Here is a 25,826-nt window from a genome sequence, read left to right on the forward strand (position 1 = left end):
CCAGCCATCAGGCGGTCATGACTATTATCCTCTCTTGCGAATAAACAGAGGTTCTTAGAGGTGACTTGACTTGCCCAAGGTTAGAGTGAGTCAGATGGAACTGTGTGTGTTGGATGGGGGAAGGTGGAGTGGTGACATAAGCAAAAGGCTGAAGAATGAGGGACAGATTTGTACTTCCTCTGAAGTTAACGAAACAATGGCCAAGGGCTATGGAGGAGCTTTAAGTTTGCTTTGGATCCTGGAAGCATCCCTGTCCTCCTCCCCACCACCATCCCCGCCCCCACCCCCTTAGGTGCCCCGCCCAGGGTTACTCACCAAGGTAGTTGCAAATTGGGTGCCTTGTTCTCTTGTCTCTTCTTGTTAGCTTCATGAAAGAGGCTATTTGTAAAGAAGAGAAGGCACAACAAGGAACAAGAATGCATTAAGGATCTTCCCTGAGGCCCTGAACTGAAAGGGCAGTTGTCTTTGATTCCTCTGACTTCCCTCTTATATTTTGCAGAAATGAATGAACATCAAGATGACTGATAGCATTATTATGTTCCATTCCAAGCATAGGCATTTTTTATTTTTCACCTCTGGGGTTATTTCACTCCTCTCTGCTCTACTTCTCCCATAAAAAGGAAAGAATAATGCTTGCTCACTGTGTATGAGAGAAAGCAGCCCAGGGCAACACTGTTCAAAGGAAACTGCTAATTGTACCAAGCACTAAGGCCTGACTGGGAGTCTAGTAAAGAAAGTATGTAGCATCATGGCCCACCCTAGTCTACTTTATCTCTCCAGACCCATGCCCAGGGAGCTCTAGGCCCTGAAGAACCACACTCACAAGTAACTGCAAAGAATCTCTGGTCCAACAAGAAAAGCGCTGAAAGAAATTGAATATCAGTGGTCTTATGTTTCAGTAGCATTCAGAGGCTGCATCACCTTGCCGCCCATTTTGTCTTTTTTTAAAGATGAGAAAGACAATATTAATTATTATTACTAAAGGATATTTGGTAATTTTCCAGGTGACAGGGGAATGCCATGAATTCAGTAAGAATAGGTTGGTTTCCTGTCAGGGTCCTCAAGAGACTTTTTATTGTACTCAACAAAAATCTTACAGACTTTTCGTATTCCTCAGTTTTGACTCTATTCCTAATATCTAATCAACTTCTTCTTAGGTAGTACCTTGCGGAGAGGGATGAACAAAACAAAAAACAATGCTTAGTCGATACTCTTAAACATATTGGCTACACTCACTTCCTAGAGACCACAAAACAAACAAACCACCACCAAAAGTTATCCTTGGGTTGCCCACCATATATATTCAATTAAGGCAGGATAGGAAGGGGATAGGCTTATCATTCAACCATGTAGTACCTCTAAATGAGGCCTGAGAACCAAAATGGCCCATGGTTCCATTATTATCAATGTCAAACTTAACTCAAATACAGACCTCAATGTTTTCTCATCAAGTTAAAAAAAAAAAAAGAAAAAATGGGTAAGGTACTGAAATATGGGACAATCTCATACATACTCTGATGCTGATGACCAAATGACCAAGCACCAGTTGGCACCTTCACAGCTTTTTCTATGGGGCCGGTGAGCACACTATTGCTTCTTGAATTAAACGGAATTTCTAATATTGAACTGGATCCTCTAGCTTGGCATTTTTTCTAGCAGGGAAAAAAAGCATTTCAGAGCATGAGGCAATATGGAACTCTGTTTTTCTACTTTCAAAACACCATCTGGCCACATATACTTCTACCTATAATCTTCCCTCTGCCCATTGATAGTCAAGGGAGTTGGAGTCCATAGGTATCTCATCTTTGCCAGAGAGTCTGCCAGACAGTGAAGGTAAAGAGAGGCATATCTAGTAGAGGCTTTGCAGAAGAAGCAGGACTGTTCCTGATAATCCCTGCCCACTTTTCACTGCCCACTAAGCCAAAAGAGAGGTAGGCAGAATTTTGAACAGAGGCAATTTTATATCATAAATCTTAAGGTATTTGGGGGCACTGAGTGTTTTGCAGTAATTTCAGTGGAACTAAAATAATTTATAAGTTGTGTGTGTGTGTGTGTGTGAAATGCATAAAAAGAATTTTAGTGTGAGAGAGATATTAGATCAATTTTGTAAAAAGAAACCTTTTGTGTGGACTATTTCTAGGCATGGGTTACACAAAATCTAGACACATTTAATTTCTGGAATTAATTCAGCAAATATGTATCCAAATCACAGACCTTAAAGACTTCTATTGATAGCATACCCCATTCTCTAAAATTGCTACAAGATATTTTGATCATTTTTAGAAAAGGCAAAATACAAGAACCTTTGGCATGTAAAAAATTCTTTTGATATGTCTAAATAAATCTCCGGATCAGTTAATTATACTGAACTTTAGATGTCTTCAAGAAACTTTTGGCATACTAAATTTCATATCCTATTATCATCTTATTTTATATGACCTTTTATGTAAGATTAGCCAATGAAATTTGAGTAAAAATGATCACTGGATACAGTGGCCTGAGCCCTATTTGGTTACATTGTGGATTTAGCCCACTCTCCAAACATACTTTTTTCTCCTGTTCTATAGATACCCACTCTGACCATGTATGGTTATGCTCAATCTTTGGCTGTTCTCCTAAGGGGATTATCAGAGAGTTACCATTTTCCTCTTTGAACTGCTATTTCATATGCCTCCAACTGGAATACTACTATTTTCCACATGCATTTACATCAGAAGCTATTAATTCCCACTTACCCCAAGCCGAGGTCATAACAGCATGTTGGAATAAAATATTTTCCATTGTTCTAACATAGAACCAATAAAAAAACATTTATGAATTGCTTAATGTATGCTTGACACTATGCTAAGTGCTACAGATATAGAAATGAGTAGTTCACATTTCTGCCCAGAGGAAGATCAACATCTTATAGAGCAGATAGACCAATAAAGGAGCCAACGCAGCATTGCCCGAGGATGTAAGAACAATGAAAACTGAATACAACACAAAAAAGTTCTAGATAGATGCTCCAGAAAACTTTCAGAAGAGTTGAGGTCCAAATGTTTTTTTAAAAAAAAAGGAAATTAGGATTTGCTTCCTTCCTTTTTAAGCACTCAGATTTTGGAGAGAAAGCTGCTTCCTTTTAGGAATGTGTCTGAAAATCCTAAGGAGGGGTAAGTACCGGAAGAGAGACAGTTGTGGTAAGCATGGTTGAAAAAATTTTGATAGCCTAGAGAAGGCAAGTAGCAGAAGGATCCAGAGAGACCCTTCCAATTAAAAGGTAGGAGCAGAAAGAACTAGAACTTTACCCTGAATCAGAGCCTTTGCCTAAACACAGCCCTTAAACCTGAAACCTTAATTTAGAACCTTTCTCTACAGCCCAAGCTTCACGTGCTCTCCCAAACCCTGGTGACTTTTGCCTGGAGAACAATCTTGTTAAAAATCTCATCTCTGCTCAGTTATGATTTAAATTTTCTTTATCCTGGGAGCAACTTTAAACAGCCATAAAGAACAAAGAACAAAACACTGGAGAAATTAGAGTGAGGTCTTTTGATGTTAGCAGCTTGCACCAATCAGAAAGTTCAGAGTTAAAGAACAGGGCTGACCCACCTAGCACTCATGCCAACAGCCTCCACTAACAACCAAGTCCAATTCCAACTTTAACACCACACATTTCAAGCAGGATACAAGCTGGTAGAGCAAACTTAGTAGCTTTGGATCTAGTACAGTTAGAAATCCTCCTTAAGTTGGCTTAGGTAAATATTTAATGTGTAAGTAAAAACTTTCATCATCTTAAACAATTCACCTATATCCTGAAGTTGGACCAAGAGATTGTTGAACTCCTAATGGACCCACTTTCATGCTGACTTCATTCTTTCATCCTCTGAAAGGAAAAAATATATATATCTAAAAGTAAAGTAAGATAGATTTAACTACATAAATACTTAAAACTTCTTTTACAAATACTAAGCAAACATAAAAATAAAAATAGTGACCCCAGAAAATGCAACATAAATAACAGGCAAAATGTTAATATCTCTAAAGAGAATTTACAAATTCATACCAGCTAGAGCAATACCCCAGGAGTAAGGCAGAAAATGAACTGACAATTTACAAAAATAGAAAGGTAAACGACCAGTAATCATATGAAAAACTGTTTAACCACACTAAAAATAAAATAAAAGCAGACTTAAATACTGAGATAATATTTCCTTTTTATGAGATTGGCAAAAATTGGGTAACTGCAGGCATCGGTGAGCATGAGGGGAACAGTCAGTTTCACATACTGAGATGATGGAAGTGTGAATCGCTGCAACCTCTTTTATAAGGGCAATTTGTCAAGCCATATAACAACGTTTTAATGTGGGTAATTTTGACTTAGCAAATCCACTTCTAGGACTTACTTTAGAAAATTAGAAGAGTGCATTAAAATTTTCCCATAGTACACAAATATTTATGTAAGATTTGTTTATAGTAGCAAATTTTAAAAGTAGTCTAAGTGTTCATCAGAAAGGAGTTGAATAAACACACACACACACATACGGTTTCAGATTAGAGCCTGGAGTGGGTATTTTTGATTTGGAAGGTAGAAGAGCAAAGGTCATTTCTCCAGAATAATGGAGATAGTTGCAGGCAAATGCACAGGCAAAAAGTTCATATGAGGGCTGAAGCAGCTTCCTGGTGAGCATCTAGAGACTCATGCACATTGGGATGGCAGACAGAGCTAGTCTGTGATAGTTCAAGAAAATTTCAATCCTCCAGCCCTTTCAATGCTTATTCCATGTATTAAAACACTTTCTACTGATAACACACAGAAAGCTTTAATTTTGCTGACTGATAGAGATTCCAAACACTGATACCCAATCCTGGAAGTTCCATATGTAACTAATAAGTGTCTCAGAAACAGCACAGAAAATTGAAGGGAAAAAATTATCAGAAAGAATCTTAGCACTCAAAAGTCACAATGTTTAGATTAAAATGGCTCATGTCCAACCAATTAAATTAAAAAGTAAAACAAACAACTAGTGAATAGTATGATATTTTAGAATGCCAAAGATTAAAAGAACATAAGAACTTCCAGAAGGGAAAAAAGGTAACATACAAAGAATGTAAATTAAACTGGCTTCTGACCTCTCAATAATATCACTATATGATGTTAAAAGATTTGGGGGAAATGCCTTCAAAGATTGGAGGTGGGAGGGTGGGGACAGGACTTCACCATAGAATTCTATACCCAGCCAAACTATAAATCAAGGGTTAGAGAAAAATAGAGACATTTTCTGTAAATTTGGGCTCCAAAATTTTAACTTCTATGCATGATTTTTCAAACAAGGACAAAATCTTAGTTCACTTGATACATTTTCTGCAGAATGCAAGATGATGATGTAAAATCATTTTAACACTACAGATTCATTTTCAGGAGTGTTAAAAAATATGTAGCAAAACAAACTTTCACATTCACATATATTATTTAGAACAAAGTATTGGAAGTATTTAGGTATAAAAATATAATAAAACACAAATATATGAATATGGCAAGATTGAGAAAATAGTACATGAATGACAGAAGTTTGGGAAACACTTTGCTAAAGTAAATGACTAATGTGTTATCTCTTCCAAATATATTTACATTTTTAAAAGAGACTTAAAGAGCATTGCAAAGCAAAAAGCAAGAACTCATTAGCCACAGAATGCCAGGGCAGAGTACTCCAGGGACTGTTATTTGGTGATTCGAGCCCAAGGATAGTTGAGTTTCCTTTGCTTAGACCTACCACCCTCACCTCCATGGAAGCCTCTGACTGTTTTAGCTTCTCAGGAAGCTTCTCCTACAAGGGAGAGAATGTTGAACTGAGTGCTCTCATGTGCCTACAAGTTCTATTTCTCATTACAAAGTAATACATTTAGCAATCTGATTCATGCATCAGTACCTTTACTTTTACATCCTCCTATATCCCTCTCCTATTTTTAACCCTTGTTGGATTGTGTCTTTCTGTGTAATCTCAAATCTTATGTGAAGTGAGGAGGAGTTTATCTAAGCAACATTAGTGACACCAACCTCAGTTTCTTGTGAGTTGCACAGCCCCTAGAACCTAATCACCTATGGGCATATGGATGCACAGAAGTTTCTGGTCCTAAAGAGCGGGAATTAAAACTTGGTGTTGTAGTCAGAATTCTTGGTTCCAAAAACAAACACTAATTCTGAAGCTTTTAGCAGAAAAGGAATTTATTGGAAGGATGTCAGGTAACTCACAGAATGTCTGGAAATGCTAGAGAGAAACACAGGAAGAAAACACTGAAGGCAAAACAGAGCCAAGATGGCACCCCTGAACAGTCTGTTCAAGATGCTCCCACTAGCATTGTCATCACACATACCAGCTACAGTTCCATACCTGGACTCTACCCTCCATCAAAGGCAACAACCATAATCTCTAAAGGCCCCTGAACATTTGCATTCCTCTGTGAATACTCAAAGTCTCAGGCAAATGTAAGTGGTGGCCTGAGCTGTCTAGAAACTGAGAATGAAAACATCTGGACTTTTGGGCTTGGGTCTCCTTATTGAGACTCCCTGACACAGGAAGGCAGGGCAGGCAAAAATGATGAAAGTCCATTTCACTTGGTGACCTTGTGAAGCCCTACTAGAACAGCCAACTCAAATCTCTCTTTATAGTCACCTCATTTTTCTTGTTAAGTTAAGCAGTTTGCAAATCATAATATCTGTGTTACATTAATTACATTTACATAATGTATATTTCTCATTTCTTTCAAAGTCAGACTTTAAACACGAGTTTCTCATTTAAAATTTTAATCTTTTTATTTGTACTTCTAAATAAATTTGGACAAGACCGAGAAGTCTTTTCTGTTAAATTCTATTGGTATGTAAGTTTCAGATTACCTGTGAGACTTTTTCATTAAAAAAAAATATATATATATCTATTTTAAGAATAAGTTCAAAGAGACTGAATGTTCTAATGTAATTAACCACCAACAATGTAAGATGCTTATTTCATGAATTCTTGAAAGAGATTTTAAACTGTGATACTGCAAAAACACTAAACTGCTTAATTTAAGAACCAGAAAGATGTCTCTGGTAAATCCTGGTTAGAAAAAAAAATGTGTGGAGAAACAAAGACATCTGTTTTAATGGTGTATGAAAGATGATGGAGGTATATATTTTTAAAAAATTAATATCAACTGTTTGTTGATACTTTTTGCACTAAATTATATTCATAAGCAAGATTACTATGTTTTATTAGATCTGACTTTACACTGCCCTGTTACGGTAACATTTCCCATGTTTGTTTTAGTCTCCTTTACATTTACAACGTCCTGGAGGGTGGTGATGTTAAATTTAATTTGTCAACCTACGTTTAATTTTACAAGAACCCAGATCAAACTGCTATGTAAACAAGAACTGCCTTGCAGAGGCTTTTTGGCGATTAGGCTGGAGAAGTCACAGCTGAATTAAAAAATATGCTGCCAAGGGTATTTTTTCATTCCCCTCCCTATAATTTTAATGGCTCAAATGAAAGAGCTGTTTTTCTTTAACAATAGTATCCTTGTTAAAAGTGCTTTAAAGAGCTGTTCCACTACATTGAAACAGTCTAATTAAACCATAAATATAGCAAAGTTCCAACGGTTGCTAAATCCAAAGAATATACTTCTATCTCACGGTAAAAATTAAAGGTGAGCTTTTCAGTGTGTAGCTCAATTCCCCAGTTTTGGGATTTCCTATCCATTAGACATTTCTTTGCAGAGAAATATCATCAATCTATGAGACATATTACAATGGGATATTATTTTCTTCAACAGAGGCTGTTATTGAAACTACATATTATCAAGGCAGCTGTCCGATTAAGTTTTTATAAAGGATTAGGGGGTTATTTGAGTACCTAACAGCTGCACCAGCTAGGATAAAACTTAGGTTCCCAAATCTTCTGCCTCTTACTATATGAAATGAAATAATATAGTCTCTACCCAGGCAGCAAGATATTAATATTTAAAGAGAAAATTAAGTTAGAGACAAAACCTCATCCATTTGATCTCAGAAAATAAAACATTAAACGAGTACACAAATGAAGAATAAAAAGAAATCCAGAAAATATTGTCCCTCCTCTAGAGGAGTCTACCATAGTTTCAGTAGATATAATGAAAAACTTCAAAACATTAAATAAAATTTAAGACTTAAATAAAAGTGTGAGGCATTGAAGAAATTCTGCAAAATAGTGTATGAGTAACTGCTGAATAATGCAGGCAGTTATAATGGAAGTTCAGGAGGCAGGAACACTTCAGGGCCAGAGGTTAAAGAAGAGAGTTGGTGTAATTTAGCAATTAAGACCTCTGAGAAAAGTCATCAGGATTGTCTGAAGTATAATGTGTCAATGTTGGAAGTGACCTAGGAGGTCATCTCCCTCTCTGGTGTTTCCTAATCTTATCTGTTGAAAAGAATCATATGAGAAACCTCCTAAAAATAAAATTTCTGATTTCTTCCTCAGCCCTGTTGAATCACATATGCTAGAGAATATATGGGTCTTCTTCTATTTATATTTAAGTAACTTTAAACCAACTTAGAGAGCTCAAGAAAGTATATATTTTTTAATGTCCCAGGTGATTATTTTCAACTGAGAAGTTTGGAGAAAATTGTTCTAAGTCAACCTTGTGATCACAGAAAATAAAACATCAAATAAGTACCAAATGTTAAAAAAGGGTGGGTGGATGGGAAGAAAGCAGATGGAGACAAAGTGTGTATGCTAGTGAGTGTATGTTCACATGTGTGCGACAAATAGTAATCACCTGGGGGTAGAGCAGGGAGAGAAAACTTGTGCAAGGTCCAGGTCCAGAGAGCTACAGCCCACTGTCCTTCTCACAATGGACCCTCAAGAGATATCTTGTGTTGACTGAATTATAAATGAAGCAGAGAACAAAACAAGCTGTAACTCTCAAGCATTGATGACCTATTTATTGCCACCTTATGGTCAATTCATTTGTAAAACCTCTAGTTAGAGACACAGACCATGAATCTTAAAGAGTCTCTTGTGGATTGTGTAGCAAGACTGAGTCAAAACACTCAGTGCCTGGGAAAAATTTAAACACCAAGGAGATAAAGAGATTTTGCTGCAATGAGGTAAAAAGTTGAAATTTAAGAAGAGGAGAGGCTAATCTGCCTCTCAGAGAACATATCCAGATGCTTATTCGATTGTGGTAGATTTTGCTGAAGCATGTGATAGAATGAATAGTTTACAAAATAATTTTTAACTGGCTTAGAGGACCTCGAAGAAAATTACTTAAAACTAGCCCAAGCCCTCAGCAAACCACAGAAACATAAACTACCATATGGGGGATAATCTCACTGTGGCAGGGTGGAACCTATGACCTAATGCATTTCTGCATCAGCCCCCACCATTCACAAGCTGGTTCTTTCTGCATTCCTCCGGTCAAAGTTGTCAAAGTTTCGAAATTGTGTGTGTGTGTGTGTGTGTGTGTGTGTGTGTGTGTGTGTGTGTGTGTGTGTGTTTTAATGAAAGAAATGCCTGTACTGGTATCCTAATACATTCTAAAATTTTACCATCCTCTTTTCTCAGAAGCTCCCCACTTTTTTTCATAGCGAATATGTAAGCACCTTAATAATAAGTTGATTTACAAACGGAAATAATAATATTTTGACATTCATAGTTTATTTCTTGACTTTTTGAGTGTATTTATTTTAAACACCAGAATCAGAGTTTACTAAAAACATCAAGACGTCATTAAATTATTTTCTAACAAAATATTCCAAATGTATTTTTGCTGTGGGTATGGCCTGGAGAGTCCATGGCTTGACTTTTTCATGGCATTGAATCCACGGGAGGGGAGATCAACAACCATAATGAAACCTGGAAGTGGTTTTATAATCTAATAGACGCATGACAGACAGATTAATAAGGTGTATTTTGCTAACGAGTCCTATTGATGTGGGGCCTAGGCCATCTTTAGCCTGTGAGAATCACTCAGGATGATAGAAATAAGTCTGTAGAGTTCAGTGAAGTTTAAGGAAAGAAAGAAAATGTACTGCTTTTCAGAGCTAATTAGAGTAAAACTATAATTTTCTATATATATTTCTCAATTGCACATAAATATCTGCCATACATATGCACATATATGTATGCTTATATACAGGCAGCAGGAAATCTTTGTTTCAGCATGTAAATTTACTGTTTGCACCAATTAAGTTTAAGACGGCAAAAATATACAGCAATAAGAGCTACTAAATGCCAGCACTGGACATTATCCAAATTAGTCTTCATAGCAACCCAAGAGTTGATCATTTTTATCCTCAATTTGTAGGTGAAGAAACAAATCTCAAAGAGGTTAAGTAACTTGTCCAAGAGCACACAGTGACTAGGAGGTAAAGTCAGATTTCGGACATGGGTTTGTCTCTCTCCAAAATTTTTATTCAAAGTTTTATGTTGAGATAAAATATTTATTGATGGTTCATAATAGCAACAACATTTGTAAGGCAAGGATCATTAGGGGCAGAGAACTTGGTATATCTGTCACATAGGAAAGGTCATGTGATATCCTGGGTTTTTCATTTTCAATTATTGAATCTAGGCTGTAGCCACAACACTTTTGCAAAAGCATCTCAAGAAAGACATTGCTAGGCAGAGTCTCCCCTTCCACTAGGTCAGAGTTTAACATCCATAGCACATTTTGCCTTCATTTTCATGTTGCTCACCCATGCTCAAGACTGATATTCTTTCAGTATGTCTGCAGTAAATTAAAATAAGACCAGATAGCAACACAAAGTGCTGAGCAAAGTTCTTTCGAAACTCAAAAACAGTTTCCAGCAACAGAAACCAAGTTTACATTTTTTTAAATTATTTTACCTTATTTGGAGATGCAAGATGTACTCCAGAGACCCCTGAAATCAGAACTTAATGTTAGTGAATCTTTATTAAGGTAAGAGAAAATGTCCTTCTACTGCAAAGACAGTAAATATAGCTCACATCAATAACTATGGTTTCCATTTTCTGGCAAAGTTGAAAAAAATTCCCACTTTTTTTTATTAGGAAAAGCAGCATCTCAGAAAACAAGAAAGGTTTTCCTAACAAACTAGCAAACCTGGAGTAGATTTTATTGAAAATTATGTTTACAGGGTTATTAAAAGGCAGATTTGTGTTAGACAGGGGACCCATTTTATACTGGTCTCTGGAGAAGGAACTAGAAAAAAAATGTGCATTCAGTCTGAGTTTTCCACTGAGTGACACGTGGGACTAGTGAGCCTGAGAGGCAGACAAAGCTTAAGTCAGAGCTTACCTTAAAAAACTAAAGCAATGATTTTCCCCATTTTTGGCTTTAGTTGCTTCACCCTCTGTCATGAATTTTAGGTGTTGGGGAGAGAAGAAAGGGGGACAGGGTGCCCTGTGACTCATGCATAGCTCCATTCAGAACCTTTAAAACTGAGCACATCTAGAGAGCTAACCTCAATTCTGTAAGTGTTCAATTCAATCTAGAACCACAGTTTTATTAAATCTTATTTTTCTCTTCTGGCATGTAGGGTAACTTGAAGCTAGTCATCCAGACTAGAAAACGAGCCAGTGGTTCCAAAAACAGAAGTGGGCTCTGCATACACGTGGGAGTGGATAAAGCTCAAAGTCTCCTTATGCACATTGATTCAGAAAGGAACGACACTGTTGATGAAATTTATCACACAAGATGGGACTTGAGCAAATCCTTCATCCTAAAAAGGACAGGAACCCAGAAGGGAATGACTGGGGGAATGAGTCACTAGCAGCTGTTAAGAATCATAGACCTTGATTCCTGATTTAACTCTCTCCTTTATCTACCCCAGAGGCTTATGGTTCTTGAACTTCAGCTGCATCAGAATCAGCTCCAGGGTTGGTTAAGAGGGCCGAGTGACCCCCTCAGAGTTTCTGATTCAGTCTATTGGGATGGAGCCAGAGCATTTGCATTTCTCACAAATTCCCTGGTGATACTAATGCTGCTGGTTGGATACCTAACTGCAGGAACCACTGCTCTGGGTAATAGCTGTTTCAGAATCAATCCGGAGGTGCTAAGACCAGTTTATTTACCTGGAAAACATGCCCAACTTCTCAACTTCTTTTTTAAATAGGTGCTTCCATGTTAACCTGAAAGGGGCACTGCCGAAAGATAGAACGAGGGGCCAAAGGCACAGATTGTCAAACAAATGATGTCCAGATTCATCCCAGGACCAGAGCAGTGTGAGCCATGGTTGGCCTGTCCTCAGCGACGTAGAGTAAAGTATCAATTTGAGACCCAAGTCAACCACTTAAGGTTATAAACTTGTTCCTGTCATTAAGCTTTTCTAAATTACAGTTCCCTCATATGTAAAACCAGAAAAAGAATACCACTGATCTCATCGAGTTGTTGTAAGGATTAAATGAGGTAATGTTTAGAAAACTTTAACACAGTGGCTCAGTCATAGTAAGGCTTTAATAAATGGTAGCTATAAGTATTGTTTAATAATAATCTAGCATTATTATATCATTTTACATAGCTAATATGTATAACATTTTCACTACTCTCAACAAATTCAGATATTGGAAACTGAGGCACTAAGAAGTTAAGTTTCTTGCTCAGGGGCATCTTAGGGAGCTGTCTGAAGTTTTGCCCCACGATACTGCTATCATCATCATTCTAATCCCAGACGTCTGAGTGATCTGATCCAGACCTCTGGGCAGCCCTCCTCAAGAACCTGGCTGCACTCTTCAAGATTAAAGAAGGAGGTATTATTTCTTCAGGCCCTCCTGGAGTCTCTCTCAGCCTTTTTTTTTTTTTTTTGGCTCACATACTACTGTACGTAGTTTGTGTCTGAAATGGAAAATTTCTGTAACACAATACCCAGCTCTGATCCCCACAGACTCTCAAGTCTCTCTCTGTCTCTCTCTCTGTCTCTGTCTCTGTCTCTCTGTCTCTCTCTCTCTCTTTTTTTTTTTGGTTTGTGTTAAAATATGACTTCATGTGCGAAATCAAGCCTCGTTTCCCAGTGCTCTCAGCAAGTTCGTAAACATTACAGATTTAAAACCCTTCAGTTCCTAAGAATTCCAAAGAATTCATTTCACTTTTCTGGAAAAAGGAGAGCAATGACAAAGAAGTGAGAAGAGAAATGGAAACAATTAAAATACTTGACCCTGACCGATGCAGGAGATATATCCACTTCTCCCGGGCCCCTCCCCCAGTGTTGTGTGATTCCCAGCGCTCCCGCAGGTACCCCCAAGGAAAGACAGCTGCCCTTGGCTTTATGCCCTGGCCTGCAACTGAGTGTGTTGGTCAGTCAGGCAATAGAAACTAAGGAGTTAAAGGTTCAACTCATTGACTCACCAGCTTTCTCCTCTCCTGGAGTGTGAATGCCTCACAAACTGTATCTAATGTGGGCCTGACCAGTCTGAACAGTACAATGGGTTTCCACTGAGTGACTTATCTTTCTGACAACCTCTTCTAGTTTCTTGGTGGCCTGCACAGGCTCTGGAGCCCAACTGTCTGGCGTTGATTCCCAGTTCCACCCCTTCCTAGCTAGCTAGGTGACTTTGTGCCAGTTTCTCAACCTTAGTTTGCTCATCTAGAAATAGGGTACAACCTTACCTTGTAAGCCATTACAAGGAATAAGTTATTTAATACATCATAAAGTGTTTAGGACAGTTCCTGGCACATAATAAGCTCCACATGTGCTGCTATTATCATTATTATTACTTCTACCCTACTGCCAGTAAGGGAGCAGTTAGGGCTATATTTGCTCAAGAAAACATAACGCTGTAATAGAAGAAAAATAGTTTGATATTCTAGTAAAGGCACACCTTTAGAGTCAGAGAGATCTGAGTTTGATCTTTGACACTGCTACTTAATTTGTGTGACCTTGAGCAAGTTATGCACCTCTGAAATCCAGAAATAAGAAATCTTATTTCTGTAAAATAAGAGATGATAACACCCGGTGACCATAGGATTACCAGGAGTACCCAATGAACTAATGTTTGAGAAGCACTTGACCCTTGGTGGCAGCCAGGGTATGGTAGTTATTATACTGTAAACTGGTCACATGAACAAAGAAAAGCATTAACACCTGCAAGTTACACACACACACACACACACACACACACACACACACACACTTTCAAAGAGTGCAGAGTAAAATAGCACAATCTTGTACATTTTTCTGTCTTTCATGTTCAACTTGGTTTGCTGTCTGGATTTATAAAGTACTCATCACCCCTACCCCCACCCTAACCTTTCTTCTTTATTAATCACATTTTTGGCCCAGCGTATGCATGTTGATATGGACTTTTGCCAGGTTTCATGAGGGAACTATGATGAAAGTATTCTCTGGACTTTCCAGATGATACAAAATGCTATGTGATGAAATGAAGGTACTTGAGATATCACAAACAGGGAAGCAGCACCACTCAATTTCAGGGGGCACTGTTTCTAACTTATTATATTAAAACCGTGTTCCAAGGGGCACCTTTAACAAGTAATGCTTCTTGGAGTTGTATAACAGAATAGCTCTGATCCCAAAGCACAGGAAATAAGGCCTACTTACTCAGACTTGGACTCTAACCCCTCTTCTTTCTCATGAGTCAGACTCTGTCTTCCAAGCCTTAATTCGTACTTGCTGAGTGAGAAAGTGCTAATCCCCACATGATATAATTGTGAAGAGGAATTACAGTCACCAATTCTGAGAGTTGAAAGACCTACACAGGTCATCGGGCCAACCCTCTCCAGTGCCCTAGAGCAACATATCAGCTCAGTTCTGATTTGTCTTTTGTCAATTAAAAGAGAAAAAAAAAAGCTTCAGGCAATGGCTTAGAAGAAGTGTTAGAGTTCACCAATCTGCCCTTTTCACGAATGACAGTGGGGAAAATAGGCAGACATGAAACACCTTTACTCTTGGCTTGCTGCACCAGCACCGGTGTTCGAAGTGCCTTAGTGTGACTAATGGGTTTCCCGATGAGGTGGGAAAAAGGAATGATGTTGGCACTCAAGGTGTAGTGAGAAAAATGGATAAACCCAAACACCAGTGGAGGGAGACAACGGAGGAAGGGAAGGACTCCAGGAACCCTAACCCAGAGGCTATTCTTTTACTTTCATGCTTTCCCTTCGCCCCACCCCACTCTCTTCTACCATAATGGAAGGAGTATTTTAGGGCTAAAAGTCATCCACGAAATCATCTTCTCCTAAGACCCTCAGTTTTCAGATGAGAAAATAGGTCTCAGATGTCAGACAGTACCAAGCATCCAGGATAGATGATCGATCCAGAAATCCCTTGGCTTTCAGCCGATTTTGAAAGTAGAGAGAAATGTATTCAGGTCAGAGTAAGTGGTTCTTTTTAACTCTGTTATATTTATAAAGAAGCTAACACTCAAAAGTAAATTCTGATGCATCTTATTCCTGATTCTTAAACTACTCTGCTGGATCAGACAATCTATGAAGTCATCAAGATTTGAGCTGAAGACCAGAGGCAGCTTTACCGAGCAGCTTCCTGAGAAATGAAACTGATAGGTAGATGAAAAGACATAGACCATTCTTTGAATCTTGAGGTAGCCAATCACCAATCGATCACAAAAAATTTAGTTTAATATTTTATTGTTGTCACTTCTTCCTCTGCACACACACACAACAAACACACACACACACACACACACACACACACACTGAAAATGGGAACAACAAAGTCTGGAATCAGGACACCAGATTTTGCATCTATGTTCATAAAATATTGGCTTGTAACTTTTTCTTTTCTTTTTTTTTTTTTTTAATGTCTTTGTCTGATTTTGGAATCAGGATAATGCTGGCCTCGAAAAAAAAAAGAACTTGGGAGCCTTCTCTCCTCTTAATTTTTTGGAATAGTTTAAGAAGTATAGGTGTTAATACTTCTTTGAATGTTTGGGAAAATTCATCTGTGAAGCCACTGATCCAGGACTTTTGTTTGTTGGGAGTTTTGTTGATTACTGATTCAATTTCATTAGTAGTAATTAGTCTGTTCAGATTTTCCGTTTCTTCTTAATTCAGTCTTGGAAAATTGTATGTTTCTGGAAATTTATCCATTATTTCCAGGTTGTCCAATTTGTTGGCATATAATTGTGGTGATTTCTTATAACTCCTTCTATGTCTGTGATGTCCATTGTCACTTCTCTTTCATTTCTGATTTTAATTATTTGGGTTCTCTCCCATTTTTTTTTCTTGATGAGTCTGGTTAAAGGTTTATCAATTTTGTTTATCTTTTCAAAGAACCAGCTCTTAGTTTTATTAATATTTTGTATATTTTAGACTCTATTTTATTTATTTCTGCTCTAATCTTTATTATTTCCTTTCATCTACTCTCTTTTGGTCTTATTTGTCCTTATTTTTCTAGTTCCTTTAAGTGTAAAGTTAGATTATTTATTTCATTTAGTTTTAGTTGATTTTGACTGAAAACTGGAATGCAGGAATAAAATAGAATATCTTCATGGAGCAGAATTAGGAAGTGGTGACATATGTCCAGGAAAACTAAGAGAATTTAATATAAAATCCTGTTAGTCAACCTGGATTCAATGGCTGAGTTACCTATGCATGCATGTATAGTCCATAACAAATGTTTTTCACATCAAAGTTAGGTTATTGTTTTCTGTAAACAGCAGACTAAGATTATGGTTCATTTGTAGAGGAAGAAAATGTAAGAAGACAGTTGGTGGGAGATGCGATGCTAAAAACATGACCTAAAGAGATCCTTTTCTCTCTTAGACCAACATATAACCTGTGAATGAAAACAATGAAAGTGGTCAGCCACAAGAATTTAGGGATTGTTGGGGACCTCTGGAGAGCTGTATGTCCCATCAGCTGGCCAGTCAGTCCCTCACCCACACCCTCTGATTTGGCCACAAACACATGAATCACCACACATCAGTGTTAATGGATCCATGTTGAATAAAAGACCATACAACCACCAGGGATTGAAATGTCTTCCTGCACACTCTCATCACCTAAAACCATCTACATTCCTAGAGTTTGCTCTGCCTTGCCAGCTTATTTTGCATCATCTAGCTGGGCCTACGTGCAGAGGTCTTCAGAGACAATACTAAGATTTACGTCTGGAATGTTTTAATATACCATCAAACCACTCCCATTCTCATTTTCGCCTGAGGAAGAGATTCACAAATGCCCAAGGAGCCCTCTGGCCACCAATAATCAATTTCTCGAGTCTTTAATTATGAGCCAATGAAAACAATGCTTTTAGTGAACTGTTACCTCCCTTTCACCTCTGACCCGTGGTCAGACACGTGGCTGTAAGTATTGCCAGATGGAAATTGTTAGTGAATATCTACATTTAACAAGACTTTTATATGACCTGAGAGCAGCACTCATCAGTTATCCTGTAGGCTTGAGTTGTGTTTAATACACAAAGTAAGTGACTTGAATCTTGTGTGTGAAACTCTATGTGTTTAGATGAGGCTTGGTCTATGGAAAAGAGAAAATTTTGTCCCCTCCAGGTTCCTTTGCCAGGGACCAGGCACTTGGGCTGAAAGGAGGATGGGGAAGCCAGTCCAAATTATTAGGGCCTAATGGTTTGGGAGGGAGCCCAATGCACAAATAAACATTTCATTTAGGTCTAAACTTTGCTCAGTAGCACTGTCAGACACCATCTTCTCTCATATTTTAGCAACCTAGAGATTATAAAGACAAACTCTTTTACCTCACAAGCCTCTGCCAAGAAAGTATTCATCATCTACCTTTCCCCAATCTAAACACTTTGTGGTTCTAGATCCGGCTTTTGTTGGAGTCTCATCAATATATTCCCAAATCATAGAGCATAGGTGCAGGTGGTATGCTTACGCATGTTCAGCCTCAGAGTAGAGGAATGTTAGTTGGATTTCCTCATCCCCAGGGTTTCTCAGGCTGAAAAATGCATTTTAAAAACTGTAGATATACTCTTAGCTTTCTGAATGGGTAATACTGTCTGTAACCTCTGCTTTAGACAATTTTTCTGTCAATTCCCTCTGTTTTGTTCCATCTCTACATTATACAATTTTTTTAAATTTATTTTTTATGGTGACATTTAAGGAAATCCAATTAATTTCAGCTGTACACTTTAACAGTAAGGCATATATATATTTATACTGTGTGTTTACCTCCCATATAAACAATACAATTTTTAACTGTTCTGTTTAGTAAATGTTTGGGCAGATGGATGCAAACTGATGAAACACATATGGTTTAGATGGATAGAGATTAAGAACCCTGCTGGGTTGGGTATATTTGCCTAGTAATTGCCACAAGTATCTTAGCAGTTTAGAAAACAGAGATAAATTAACCCATAGAATCTATTATTGAATTTTAGTTACTTTATTTTTTGCTTCTGTATAATTTCACAAAATTTATTTCATTTTCTGGTATTACTAGATAGTATTTTAGAGAAAGAAGCAGAATCACCATTTCATAAATGGAAAATGGAGGTAATGAGAAAGACACGCCAGAGCCACACAGCTGAAAATCTTTGGCTGCATCCAGAGGCCTATGTTTTCTTCAGTAAAAGGTGCTTCCTCTGGGAAAGGTTCTCATTACATCATCAGTGTATTTTTCCAGATACCAGGCTCCTTTGGGATGTAGAAACTGTCTGGGGAAACATTTATCATCCCTAACCAAGTCTTTAGATCTTTATTTGCTCATTACTTTCTCTCTATTTCCTGGTGTCTGCATATAATGTGTGTGTACCCTTTTCCTTAGAGGTTCCAATTAGTAAGACTTTGAGAATTTAGTTTGACATTTAATTTCTTTGTTACTACTTTTAATGCAAATGTTGAGTGGCTGTCCTCTGAGGATCTGTGACTTTCATGCTATTTTTTATTCCAGAAACAATCCTCTTGGCTCAGGCGCGCGCGTGCACGCGCTCGCGCACACACACACACACACACACACACACAAACACACACACAAATATACCAGGGTACAGAAAAATATTTGTGAAAATTCCATACAGTATATAAAATACTTTAACATATTATTACAAGTATAGTATGAGAGAGCTAATGTTACTGTACCCATTTCACAAATGAAAAAACATTCAGAGATGTGAAGTGATTTGCCAATATTATGGTTTTTAGATCACAAAAATGGAACTGAAAACCAAAAGTAAAAATCTGACTTCTTAACCCAAGAATTTGCCAGTATATGTTATGTGGCTCCTCTTGAAGGTGAGCAAAGGGAGGCAATAATAAAAATCCTAGTCCCAGGGGGCTAGTGATCACCTACAGAGAAGGGTGAACCCAGACCAACTGGTAGAAATACAGGAAGCTGGAGCAAAGGCAGATTCAGTGGGGTTGAATAAAGAAATGGAGTACAATGGCCTCATGGTACCCAGAAGCTCCTCGCATGCCAGTGTGCTGTGGTCCCTTTTTCTGATGGCAGTTCTGGTGTAGCTCAACACACTCAGATTGGCATCTTAGCAATCAATGGAACTTAAGAAAAGGTGCTGTGTCTAGGTAAAGGTACTAGTTTCCTAAGGCTGCTATAACAAAGTACCACAAACTAGGCGGCTTAAAGAACAGAAATTTATTGTATCACAGTTCTGGAGGCTAGAATTTCAAGATGAAGGTGTAGACAGGTTGTTTCCTTCTGAGGACTATAAGAGAGAAACTTTCGCATGCCTCTCTCCTTGGCTTCTGGTGGTTTGCTGATAATCGCTGGCATTTCTTAGGCTGTAGTGCATTGTGCCAATCTCTGCCTTCATCTTCACATGTGTTCTCCCTGGGTGGGTATGTGTGCAAATTTCTCCTTTGTACAAGGATACCAGTCATATTGAATTACGGTCCACCCTAATGACCGCATCTTAACTTGATCATCTGTAAAAAACCTATTTCCAAATAAGGTCACATTCACAAGAATTAAAGGTTAGGACTTCAACGTCTGCTGGGGGATACAATTCAATGCCTAACAGTTAAGAAAATGTTTCTTGAAAAGCATCTGCTAATCCAATATCAGTCATTTTTGATGAATTTATTCTGGTTTTATCTACTTCAAAGATAACGATTAACGGTTTGTTTTGTTTTTTTTTAATAAAGATAAAATTTTTCCCACGAGTATTTTTTTAATTAATTTCTGCATTTTGACAAAAGACCCTTTGAATTTAGGATAGAATACTCCTACCCCCAAGAAGATAAATGCTCTACTATAATAGAAGTTTACCAACATTATGAGAATTATTACTTCTCTTAGTTGAATTATGAACTTCCATCCATTCACTTTACCAAGAATAAGAATATAGTTAAAAAGGCTCAAAATTTATGATATTATTATTATTCAAAATAAGAGGAAAATCTTTTCCAAAGTGATACTGAAAAAATTCTACAAACTGTATTTTCCAAATGATTTAATTTTATATTTTTTGATTTATTTTTAAAAATAAATTAATTTTATATTTTTTTATAGTAAGAGGAAGATTAAAAAACATTAATAGCAGAGAAGAGGGAAGGAGTAAGAAAAAGGAAGAAAAGAGGAAGAAGAGTAAAACCATGAAAGGGTATAGCATATAAGTGACTAAGGTTTCTGCCACAGGGGGTTCACCCCAAAGCTTGAGAGATCTTTTAAAGATCTGTCTGCTTTCTGGTTTCTGGCCTCGGAAGTACCTAGATCCATCCTCTCCTAGCTAGACACTGGAAATGACGTGCTTCTTATAAAGCAGCTATGCAAGGGGCCCAGCCTAGTCCAAATTCTCTTGTTAATTTGCCTTAGCATTGTTATTGGTTCAAATTCACAGGTAAAAGTAATCACAAGAGAACATCCCAAGGTTGCTTTCTTCATCAAAAGGCTTCCCTACCCCCCACCCCACAGAGCTTATCTGTTTGCCTAGTATGTCCCTATGCCTCAGGGAAAGACAAGATTTCATAAAGAAAACACCTTACCCAGCACCTCCCTGAGAGCTTTCTCCAGAGGCCCCACAGGCCTGTTCCCCTGAAGGGAAGCTAGGATGCTGAAGTATGCAGTTGGGATTTTCTCTACAGAGAAATGAGAACTCTTAACTGAGGTCAAGAACCCCTACTCTGTTCATTCCCATTCAGTGCAAATCAAACGCTCTGATTCCCAGCATACCTTTCCTGGGTATAAGCACAGAAGCAAACAACCACAGTAAATAGATGGGTTGAATCTGTAAAGGCCCGAGAGGAGTCTTGGAGAAGGAAACAAGCAGGAAATCCAATGTTCTGACAGTGTCACTCCAAGTGTAGTCTGAGAACCACTTTCAGCAAAATCACCTGAAAAAGCTTGTTAATAAAAATTAACAGGGTTTCCTAGGCTCTGCTCCAAACCAACAGAATCAGAAATTCTTGGAGTGGGGACTCAGGAATCTCATTTTTATCATGTTTCCCAGATGCTTTCAATGCTTACTATGAGAGCCACTACATGATCCAAATGTATGTGAGGACGGCCGAGGGTTATGCAATCATGAATCCCAAGATGAACTTGAGGGTCCCCTGAGGACCAATAAAATCAGTGATTTGTCCCACCAGCTTTAGAGAAAGTTGGATCTTAGGGTCATTTTTGATTGCTGATATCTCTGCAAAGTGTGTTTCTATGCCATTGTGCTCTCTCCAGCACTTCTCATATCATTGGATTATCATGATTGATTTACCTGAATTTCTCTTGCAAGCAGAGACAATGGCTTATTATCTTTATGTCTTTACATATCCCTTGCTTGGCAGAGTGCCTGCTTAATAAATCTTTGCTGATTAAATAAATAAACACGGCAGCTTTGCCCATCAGGAACTTAGCAGAGTTTATGCTTGTTCTCAATAAACTATTGAGACTTATTACAACACAGGTTAATATGAGGTCAGGTCAGGTTGAAACTTTATCTTTATACCTAATATCCCAAAACAGTAGAGTTTCATCACAAATGCTGCCACATCATCTCTTGAGTTAGAAATTTGTTTATGCTCTCTCTTTTTACTCCTCACTGGAAAAGCTATGCTGACGGCAGATAGTAAGAAGGAGCCAAACTGACCTAATGAGAGAAGGAGTTGCTAATGGTGTTTAGCTGATATAATTCAGTACTAAAATGACCTCTCCACTGAGCCAAAGTCTAGGGACACCTGTCAGTGGGGGTTCAGCCATTTGCATATTGCTGCTCCATGTACGTAGGAACTATAGATTCAGCAGAGAAGAGAAGCCAGTACCTGGGAGAGCACCTTCATTATTTATTTTGTTGTTGTTTTCATTTTTTTAAAATTATAGTTGACATACAGTATTTTATTAGTTTCAGGCATACAACATTGTCATTAGACATTTACACATGTTATGACATGATCACCATGATAAGTCTAGTAACCATCTGTCACCGTAGTTATTATAATATCGTTGACAATATTCCTTATCCTGTGCATTACATTCCGTGACTAATTTTACATAACTAGAAATTGTACTTCTTAATCCCCTTCACCTTTTTCGCACATCTCCCTCCACCATCTGCAATCATCAATTTGTTCTTTGGACCTATGAGTTTCTTTCTATTTTGTTTTGTTTGTTCATTTTTTATTATTATTATTATTATTATTTTATTATTATTATTAGATTTCACATGTAAATGAAATCATATGGTGTTTGTCTTTCTCTGTCTCACTCGTTTCACTTAGCATAATATCCTCTAGATTCATCCATGTTGTCACACTTGACAAGATTTCTTTCTTTTTTTGTGGCTGAATATATTCCATTGTATATATGTATCTCTTATTCTTTATCCAGTCATCTACTGATGGACACTTGGGTCACTTCCTTGTTGACTGCCCTCCCTGCTTAGTCCTCTTGAAGTTCTCAGTTTCGGTCTGTGAGAAGCTATAAGAGTCATCTGGGTGATGTGTTGCAGGAACACATTTCACGTCTCGTGTTTCTCCAAACTTGCTCTTAGGCTACAGAGTTACCCTCTGACTAGCAACCTTACAGGGATAGTTTAGTGGTTTAGGAAATTAGCCTATAAACACTTTATCTCCAGGAAATTAATGAGATCAGACAGTAACATGGTAGAGATAAAAGCTCTGAGTAGTTTGGCACATCTGGTTTGACATGTGCTGAATGAAGAAATGCCATGACTAGAAATGAGAGAAGAAATACAGGGTCCTGGGAAAGGGCAGTGACACCAGAACTTGGGGTGGTTTTCATGTTTCTGTTTTTGTTTTTTGTTTTTCCTATTTTCATCCTTTTAAAGAAAAAAAAAAAAAGCTAAAATAAAGCTGACTTGAGTAATTTCAGTTATGTATATATCCTAACTCTGGCACATTCCTGGTCATGTTAACTTCTTTTTATTTCAAAGAACAATGTTAACTTACTAGGCGCAAAGTTCATGATGTTTTTAATTTTAACATAGGGTTTTGCCAAACCTAGCCCAAAGAAAAATATTTTTATTATCCAGCTCTTTTATCAACTCCACAGCTCGGGTGTGGTTGCCACCCCAGTTCAGCATCCCTCTGTGCTGCTGGGAAACCTAACACGATGGCCATGAAATGTGAAAATACTCTTGATAGACTGGCTTCTGCCTGCCTCTGATTTGAGGGACATGCCATATGGAATGAGTTGTAGAAACAGGGTGACCAAATTAAGATTTATATTTAATAATGTTTAATGTGATATCAAGAAAATATGAAGGATTTATTATAATAATTCCTAATAATTATGATAATCATAGCTATCAATTATCAAACACTGACTCTATTGCAGAGTCCTACTCTGGTGGCTTTATAGATATAGCATCCTCCCAACAACTTTATGATTAGATGTTATTATTATCATCATCTTCATTGTTTATAAATGAAACAGAGGAGCAGACAGATCCAAGGCAGATGACTTGGCCTATCTTTTTTCCAGATGCATGATGGGTCCACACCCTTAGAAAACAAACCTGAAGAACCCAGGTCTAATCTATTCACTAGAGACAATTTCCTCCCATAGATTAAAAAAGCGAGTAACCAGAAAAGAAAATCACATAGAAAGGCATGCAGATAATATTTTAAAAAGACTAGTGAGTCAAGAAGTAAGAGTGAGAAGATGCAGACTATGGATATGGAGGGTGTGATCTGAATTTGTTCTAACCCAAAGCACTCCAATAGCAGAAAAGATGTTAAAAGGGGGGTTGGAAGCTCTTAAATGATAGCTAATCCAGATTTTTGGCACTATCTCCCAGACCATCTTCTAATGGTACATTTTTTTTAATGTCATGCAATTCATGTTCATGGCATCTAGTTTATTTTGAGCACTAAATAAAAAGGAAAGCAGAATAGAATGACCAAGAAATGTAATTATAAAACTAGATATAATGAAATTTGGGCTTGAAATTTAACCCGGAGAACAATATTTTAGATATGTTTTTCTCTAGTAAATAAATTAAGAGAATTCTTATACTTTTCTACCACTGCATGTTGAGGAACTCATTTATATCTTATTACTAAATTAATGAGAGGCCATAATTTACAGAGTTTTTGGAAATGGGCACTCATTTCTCAAATAAGGTATTTAAGGATGTCTCATTGCTTTGCTACAAATTTAGCCCTGAAGAAGTCTCACAGCTGCCAGTGCAAGCTTCGGGAAGTAATATGCTCTTTTTTAGGATATATCGAGCTCCCCCGCAGCAATGCCAAAGGCAGGAGATCCCAGTGTAAACACAGTGTAAGAGCACAGAGCAAGCTCCTCAGCTGATGCTTATGAATAACTAAAATGAGAAACACTAATAACGAATTACCATTTGAGAAGGAGCTGTTGAAGGATAGAACTTAATTAAATGTGGACTTGATAATTACCTATATAGTTTGACTATGAATGGACCTAGGCAAGAATTCTATTTATTATATAAACTTTCCTGAGTTTTATTCTAAGTCTCTCTTTGTCAATTAAGTAAAACTACAAACATCTTTCTTTAGCATGGTGCAATAGGGCAACATTTTGATTTAGGGAAAGTCCCTTTCTACTCTTATAACATATTTCCAAAGTATTTATGATTTATGGGCTTTGATATCTATTTTATAAACCAAATGTTAATTTACTATCTGAATACACATTCCTACAATTATGCCTCACCCTCCAAATTGATTCAATTGGGATCTCCCAGCAACACCCTGGAAAGTCTAGCTTCCTGAGGGCAAATGTTTCCCTGCCAAAATGCCGAATCAACTGTACCCTATCTTAGAAAACTGGGAAATGAAGGAAGAGATTTGTAATGATTCATACACTAGAATTCAAGAATCTGGGCCAGCATTTCACCTTGGATGTTGCATGTGACCTTCACCTTCCTTTAGTCATGGGAAGTTTAACAGTATACATTTCCTCGAGATTTGAAAATTGCCATGGAGCCAATGGTAATTATTATACTTGCTCATTTTAAATCTTTCTCGAGTAGAGAAGATAGAAATACATTCTATCCGAAGATACTTAGGCTGAAGACATTCAAATATGTTGCTAAAGAAATAGAAGATAGATTCTTAGCCTTAAGGAGCTTATGGTCAAGCTATGAATATTTGGAAAGCTTGTACAGTTTTGGAGCCAAAAGAATAAAAGCCACCAGACAGCATTAAAAAGAGAAGACAAGATGATAAGCCAAGAGGCAGTCACATGCAATGACACAGGAAGCCAATAGAAGGGCTTTGATGGGAAGGCAGTATCATTTGCCACAGGAAGTTCTTAGAAAATGAATACTCTGAAAATAGTAGTTCTTGCTAGTGAAAGATATCTCCACTATGCAACAGTAATAAGGAATTAATTATTAATATTGAACAACATGACTTCCTAAATAAGGATTTATGCTTTCATTTCTTTCTCTTTCCTTCCTTCCTCCTTCCCTCCCCTCTTCTTCTCTTTCCCTTCCTTCCTTCCTTCCTTCCTTCCTT

At 37.5% G+C, this 25,826-nt stretch overlaps 1 protein-coding gene and 1 long non-coding RNA gene across 2 annotated transcripts in view; one reads left to right on the forward strand and one right to left on the reverse strand.

Annotated features, from left to right (window-relative positions):
- LOC120598188 (uncharacterized) overlaps window positions 1-1,187 on the reverse strand; it is a 31,447-nt gene extending 30,260 nt beyond the window's left edge. The window contains exon 1 of the long non-coding RNA XR_005651535.1: window positions 316-1,187. This is a non-coding gene — a long non-coding RNA (uncharacterized LOC120598188). The remainder of the gene's footprint in view (window positions 1-315) is intronic.
- PHLDB2 (pleckstrin homology like domain family B member 2) overlaps window positions 1-25,826 on the forward strand; it is a 199,810-nt gene that overhangs the window by 6,539 nt on the left and 167,445 nt on the right. The window lies entirely within an intron of this gene.

This window comes from Pteropus medius, unplaced genomic scaffold, assembly GCF_902729225.1.
Source record: "Pteropus medius unplaced genomic scaffold, Ma_sr-lr_union100, whole genome shotgun sequence".
Lineage (NCBI taxonomy): Eukaryota > Metazoa > Chordata > Mammalia > Chiroptera > Pteropodidae > Pteropus > Pteropus medius.